We start from the raw sequence: 7,866 nt of genomic DNA on the forward strand, positions 1-7,866 counted from the left end.
CGTTCATGCTCATCTTCCCATTTGAGAAGTTTGATCTGGCGGCCTGGCGCCAGCATTGGATGATTGGGAGCGAGGGAGAGATAGAGGGGAAACAACAGGTCTGCTACTGCGTCTGCGCTTACCGTGATCGTTACGGTGTAGGCATTTAAATCTTTACGAATAGGTAGCAAACTGATCAACAGTATTGGGCATGATGAAGATCAATCTTTTAGTTTTCGCGTGAGTATAATTTTTATGAGTAAGTGTTGCATGTGTTTGTAGTGGATTAAATCAAGACTACAAATTATCTGGAATAAGACCAAATTTATTCTCTTTACTAAAATATAGGGTAAAGTGACCAATAGTGGACCCCCAACCAATAGTGGACCCTCCAGCCATTTTTGCATTATTACTGCACAATGTCAACATTTTGCTATGAAATTCTATCGGGAGAACCTACCTTACAGTCCTATGATTTGATTACATGCGTTGGAAATGCTATGGAAAGTCAAATTAGATGATTTTTTACGATTCTATAAAAAATAAACACGAGAGTGTCCATTACAGGAATATTTTGGGGGGTCCATAATAGGGAAGAAGAACGTCCCGAAACGGGACATGAAAATTAAATGAGGTGTCGACTATAGGGAAGCAATTTCCTATTATGGACCCCCAGGGGGTCTACTATAGGACAAATTCAGTTAGACTTTAAAATGTTAATTTCAACGAATAACGGCGTGTATTTGGGTGTTTTATGTATGTATCGTGAAGAGGGGATGCAGAGCTTGTTGTTAGATATCAAGCAGAGTTAATATGTTGAAAATGTCTAAGCCTTATGACAGGAAGAGCTAAATTCCGCTACTAGGGGGTCCACTATTGGGCATTTTACCCTAGTTACTTTACAAACCAATAATAAGAATGATTTTTTTATGACTTTTACGCCACTTGGGCTCAATTTTGTCACATTGGCCATACACAGAAAAAAATAATGAAAACTAATCAGCTCGTAAAAAATGAAGAAGTGATAAATTAATGGCCCTGACGAAAGCGAGAAAACAAAATGGGGGCCACCCCCCCTAAATTGTGGAAAGATTGAACGGGTACTGAAATGAATTCCTTCAAACATGTGCACTTTACGATCCAATCATATACAGAAATAGGTGGTTGAAATTCAAAAGATTCCCAAAACTTAATAGGGCATTCAGGATCCATAAACCAGTATTTTGCGCTCGATAATGGCGGCCAAGTGAGTGCCTTTTTGACATTCAAGAGGTAGAAAATATTTACGTATTTCAATCACAGTAGGCTTTGATTCATTGAAAAACATTGGCACTCATCCGGTATCAACAAACAAACAAATGTCAAATATTTCTCTACGTTATTCAAGGATTTGGTACTTTTCTTGTGGATTTTTTTGCAATAATATAATTTTATTTTCTAGGGATGAAGCCACAAAAAGTCAACGAACCAATGATGATTGTAATCAATATTTTTCTAAGGGAAATGAAATTTACATCCGAGTACCTGGGTTCACTACGCTGGACGCATTCAAATAAACTTCGTTTGCCCTATCCAGATGCCTCCGGCTTCCCAGTCAAGAAATACTTTAAGGGGACTGTTAAGCATTGCGCTCAATGCTCTACCTACGTGCACATCGACACATATTGTACACCCACTTTTCCCACTGACTGCACAATAACGTTCCGGAAGCATCTGTGCCACAATACTCCTCTAGTAAAGCGACGGAAGTATCCTTGCAGCGGCGGACTTAAGGCACCTCATCTTAAGGTTGAGAATGGCAAATTTAGGCCTTTTGTAATTTGTGAAAAAAAAAAACATTTTATGGGTCCCTTAACAAATATCAGCACAACAACTTTATACAGTTTATAATGGAACGTGGCCGGTCAATTGTAACAGGTCTAAGATTCAGTAAGTGGAACATTTAGTTGTCTGCTAGAGGTTTAGGAATATTTGCAGTGATGTGGGGGCCGGAGGCAGCTGGATAGGCCAAACGAAGTTTATTTTAATGCATCCAGCGTAGTGAACCAAGCCTGACACTACCTGGCTATCGTCTCGCACAGGAGCTCGGTTGCAAATTTCCTTTCCATTAGAAAAATACTGATTAATCATCATTGATTTGTTAATTTTTGTGTGGCTTCATTCCTAGAAAATAAAAATATATTATTACAAAAAAAATCGATCAGAAAAGTACCAAATCCTTGAATAACGTAGAAGAAATATTTGACATTTGTTTGTTTGTTGATTCCGGATGAGTGCCAATGTTTTTCAATAAATCAAAGCCTACTGTGATTGAAATATGTAAATATTTTCTACCTCTTGAATGTCTAAAAGGCACTCACGGCCGCCATTATCGAGCGCAAAATACTGGATATATGAATGTTTAAAACAACTCGAAACATTTCGGGCACAAGAATTCTTCTTGTAATCCTTCTAGAAGCTCCCTGGGTACTTCTGAATTCCTCCGGAAAGTTATCCACAAATTCCTCTGAAAATCGTTTGAAAATCCTTCTCATGTAATTGCAATTCCTCCTTATCTAGAAACCCCCACTAATTGTTTTTTAGGAAATGCACGAGGAAATTCCTTGAAGATTTCGTTTCTTCTCTCCAAGATTTACTTCTAGTGTTCTTTGGGCTATTCCTCTTCAGGAAGAATCCGGCATTTCCTTCAGGCATGCATTCGAGAGATCCGTCAAGAATACATACGGAATTTCTTCCCAAAATTCTACCAGAAGTTTCTTCAAAAATATATGACGGAAATCCACCGATTTAGCTCCATAATTTCACTTGTAAATCTATGAGAAATTCCTTCGGAAATTCTTCTAGGAACTTCTCCAGGCATTCCTCTCGGAACTCTTCCTTTAATTCCTCCGGGATAACTTCCAGGAAATTTTTCGAATACCTCCGAACATTCAATAGCGAAATCATCTAGCATTCCAATCTGGAATTTTTTTTTTCAATTGCTTCAGAATATCCTTCAAGAAATCCTCTAGAAATATCTTCATGAATTTCTCCTGGAATTTGTCCAAGTATTTTCCCAGAAATTCTTACAGGTATTTTGTTCGGGAGTTTCTTCAGGTACTTCTCCAGGAATTCCTTCAGGAATTTCTCCGGGAGATTTTCCGTGCAAGTGTACTAGAACTCCTTCCGGACTTCACTCGGAATTTCCACGGATATCTGCCAAGAGTTCTTCCAGATTTTTTTCGGAACAATCCGCAGGGATTTTCTTCAGCAATACATATGGGAATACTTTCAAGCTTTCATCTGGGAATTTCTGCATTAATTCCTCCTGGTATTTTTCTGGGAGTTCCTTCAGATATTTTTTCGGAAATTCCTTTAGGAACTTCTCTAAGAATTATTTCAGGACTTCCTCCGGAAGTGCTTGTGGGAGTTCCTCCGGTAGTTCTTCCAGGAGTTTTTCCAAGAAATTCTACGGAAATACCTCCAGGAACTTCACAGGGAATTCCTGGACGATATTTGGCAGGAATTTCTCGGGAAATGGGATTTCGGAAGTTCCTTCAGAAATATTTTTTCTCTTCCTCTAGGGTATTCCACCGGATGTTCCTCTGAAGTTGCACCAGTAATTCCTTCCGGGATTCAATCAGGCTTTCTTCCAGGAATTCATTTAGCATTCCTTTAGGCATTTATCTACAAATTCCTCCAGAAGTTCCTCGGAGAATTTCTCTGGGAGTTCTTACGGAAATTCCTCCGGGAGGTTCTTTTAAGAATTCGTCCAGGAGTTCCACCTGGAATTCTTACGGAAGTTCCTTAGGGAGTTAATCATACAATTCTTACGAGAGTTCCTCCAGGATTTCCTCCGGAAATTCTTCCTGTAGTTCTTGAATAAATTCCTCCAGCAGTTCCTCCGAGAATTCCTCTGATAATTTCTCCGGAAATTCCTATAGAAAATCCCCCGGGAATTCCTCCGGAAATTACTCTGGGAGTTCCTTTTCAGAGAAACACCCGGAGAAACTGCCGGTGAAACTCCCGGAGGGATTCTCGTAGAAACTGCTGGTGGATCTGCCGGAGGAATTCCCGAAGGAACTGCCGGAGGAGCTCCCGTCAGTTCCTTCGTCTGTAAGAACTTCCGGAGGAATTTCAGGAGGAACTCCTAGAAGAATTCCTAGAGGACCTCCCGGATGAGCTACCAGAGAAACTATCGGAAGAACTTCGGGAGGAATTTCCAGCTTAATTTCTGAAGAAAGCCTAAATGATTTCCTGAAAAAGCCTAAATAATTTCCTTCTGGTGGAACTCCCGGAGGAATTTCCGGACCATCATCATCATCAGAGGACCTCCCGGAGAATTCCCTGGAAAATCTATATAAATTCCTGAAGAAGCCTAAATAAATTCCAATTCTGCCGAAATTCCCGGAAGAATTTTCAGAGGAACTGCCGATAGAACTACCGGAATAATTCTCGAAGGAAATCCTAGAGAAATTCTTGGTGGAAATGCTGGTGGAACTCCTGGAAGAATTCCAGGAGGAATTTTCGGCGAACCTCCCGGAGGATCTCTCAGTGGAAATCTTGCAGTTTCCACCGGAATTCTTTAAGGATTTCATTGCAAATTAATCTAGGAATTCCTCCGAAAATTCCATTGTTGATTTCATTTTCGGTATAATTTCTGTTTAAATTTCCGGCGGAATTCCTGGAAAAATTCTTTGAAATTTTCACAAGAAATCATTCGAAACAATTCACGGAAAATTTTATGAAATTTAGACAAGAAATTCTAAGATTTTTCGTGAAATTCTCAGGAATGTTTACTGACAATTCTGCGGAATTTCCACGAAATATTCTTATTCTTAAAAATTATGGGAAATAGCACGAAATTATTTGAATTATTGCAGGGAATTCTGCAGAGCTTATAAAGAAGTTCGTAAAGATCTTCTTGGAGTAAATAATGGTGGAATTTTCGGATCAATTCCCAGAAAAATTTATGGTGGAATTCCTGAAGACATTGCCGAAGAAGTTGCTGGAGGCATTCCTAAAGAATCCCTGATAGAATTTCGGATAGAATGCCAGGAGCAATTGTCGAAGGAATTCCTGGAGAAAGCTTGCATATTGATTTTTCTGCCTATTTTATAATAAATATTATTTCAGAGAGGATTTGTTTAGAAATTCAGATGTATGGTTCCAGTTTTCTTAAACTTATGGAAGAATACAGGATTTTTATAATAATTGTTATACCCGATTTTATATTCTTTCGGAATACTAAGTTCGTTGATATTTTTTTCACTTTATTTAAAAATATCTGATGAGCAATAAACCACGCATTTTGAAATCCATTATTGTTTCGATTTGGTTTGGATTTGGTTTCATGTGTTAATATTCATGTGTTTTTATAAAACTACTATAAAACTACGATTTAGAAGATCAAAAAAGTTGGTCCCCCTTCTCAAAATCCTGGCTACGCCCATGCTTCTACTTTTGAAGTGTTTCACATAAAATAATGAATAAAAACAACTACTCCTAACAAAGTTCTAAATTGGAATGCCCCCTCTCTAAAGGGTAAGGAAGATGAATTATTCAACTTCCTATTCAACATAATGTGCATATTGCCATTATAACTGAAACTTATGTAAAACCAGGACTCTCCATTAAAAGAGATCCAAATCATTTTATCTACAGAAATGATCGTCTTGACAGCGCCTGTGGTGGGGTCGCCATTGTCATCAATAGACGTATCAAACATAAATTATTTTCTTCGTTCGAAACCAAAGTTTTTGAAACCTTGGGAGTTTCTATTGAAACAAATTTTGGACAATTTTCCTTCATTGCAGCCTACTTGCCTTTTCAATGCAATGGGCAGCACAAGAATTTGTAGAAAGCTGATCTTCAAATTCTGACTCGCAACAAATCAAAATTCTTCGTAATTGGTGACTTCAATGCCAAACACCGTTCATGGAATAATGCTCAAAGCAATTCCAACACTGCAAAAACTCCACACATTTTTATTGGCAAAAATCCATTAATTTAACTCATGATGTTTATTAGGGCACACATAACCACTTTCAACGCGAAGTACAAATAGAATCTATAATCAAATAAAATATATGTGTGGTTTCTAATATGCAGTTATTGAATTTATGTGTGGACACAAATTGCATATATTTGGGTTCCCAAATTGCAAAAATTTATATGTGCGACAAATATATTCAATATGAAGAATTTTCTCAGTGAATGGTAAAATTTTATTTGAAGATTGTTCTGCGGGATATTATACTATTCAATATCCCAATGGACCAACTTGTTTTTCTTCCAGTCGAAATCCTTCTACAATTGATTTAGTTTTAACGGATTCAAGTCAGCTATGTGGCCAATTGGTAACTCATGCTGACTTTGACTCTGATCACCTTCCTGTGACGTTTGAAATCTCACAAGAAGCCATTTATAATCCAATCAGCTCTACTTTTAATTATCATAGAGCTGATTGGGATTTATATAGAACGTATATCTATAGGAATTTAGATGTTGATATTTCTCTCGATATTAAAAGTGATATTGATAATGCTCTCATATCTTTGACAAATTTAATTGTCGAAGCCAGAGGCATTGCAATTCCTAAATGTGAAATTAAATTCAACTCCATGATTATAGACGACGATCTTCAGCTACTGATCCGTCTTAAAAATGTGAGGCGAAGGCAATACCAAAGAACTCGCGATCCCGCTTTGAAAGTTATTTGGCGAGATTTGCAAAATGAAAATTGAATGGAAAAAAAGAAAAAAAAACGTTTCGCTATTCTGAGAAATACCAACTTTGAGAATAATGTCTCGCAACTGGATCCCAGTTCGAAACTCTTTTGGAAATTAACAAAAATTCTTAAAAAACCTCAAAAGCCAATTCCAGCGCTTAAAGAGGGAAATAAAATTTTATTAACAAATGGCGAAAAGGCTCAAAAACTTGCTCAGCAGTTCGAGAGTGCCCATAATTTTAGTCCTCTAGTCACTAGTCTCACTAGTCCAATTGAGGATCAGGTTACACGGAGCTTCGAAGACATTCTCAATCAAGAGAATGTTTTTGACCCTTCGTTGGGAACTAATTTGGATGAAGTGAGATCTATTACTAGAAAATTTAAAAATATGAAAGCCCCGGGTGATGATGGTATTTTCTACATACTTATCAAAAGCTTCCTGAGAGCTCTTTATCCTTTTTGGTTAATTTATTTAACAAATGTTTTCAATTGGAATAATTCCCAAATAAAAGGAAACGCCAAAGTTGTTCCAATTTTGAAAACAAACAAAAATCCAGCTGAGGCCTCTAGTTATCACCCAAGTTTGCTTTCTTCAATGAGTAATCTGTTTGAAAAGAGTGTAAGTAGAATGATGGTTCATATTAATGATAATTCTATTTTTGCTGATAAGCAATTTGGTTTTCGCCATGGGCATTCAACAACCCATCAGTTATCAAGAGTTACAAATTTAATTCGGCTCAACAAATCTGAAGGATATTCGACTGAAGTTGCTCTTCTTGATATAGAGAAAGCATTTGACAGTATTTGGCATGAAGGTTTAATTGTAAAATTGATGAATTTTAATTTTCCTCTGTACATTATTAAACTGATCCAAAATTATCGCTCACTGCAGGTAAACTATCAGAATACTAAATCTGATAGATTACCTGTAAGGGCTGGTGTCCCCCAAGGCAGCATACTGGGGCCCATTTTGTATAACATTTTTACTTCTGACTTACCTGATTTACCACCAGGGTGTCAAAAATCTTTGTTTGCAGATGACACAGGTCTCTCAGCCAAAGGGCGTAGCCTTCGTGTCATTTGTAGTAGATTGCAAAAAAGTTTGGATATTTTCTCCACTTACTTGCAAAAGTGAAAAATTTCCCAGAATGCTTCCAAAAGTCAGCTTATAATTTTCC

The sequence above is a fragment of the Armigeres subalbatus genome, chromosome 1 (assembly GCF_024139115.2).
Source record: "Armigeres subalbatus isolate Guangzhou_Male chromosome 1, GZ_Asu_2, whole genome shotgun sequence".
NCBI lineage: Eukaryota > Metazoa > Arthropoda > Insecta > Diptera > Culicidae > Armigeres > Armigeres subalbatus.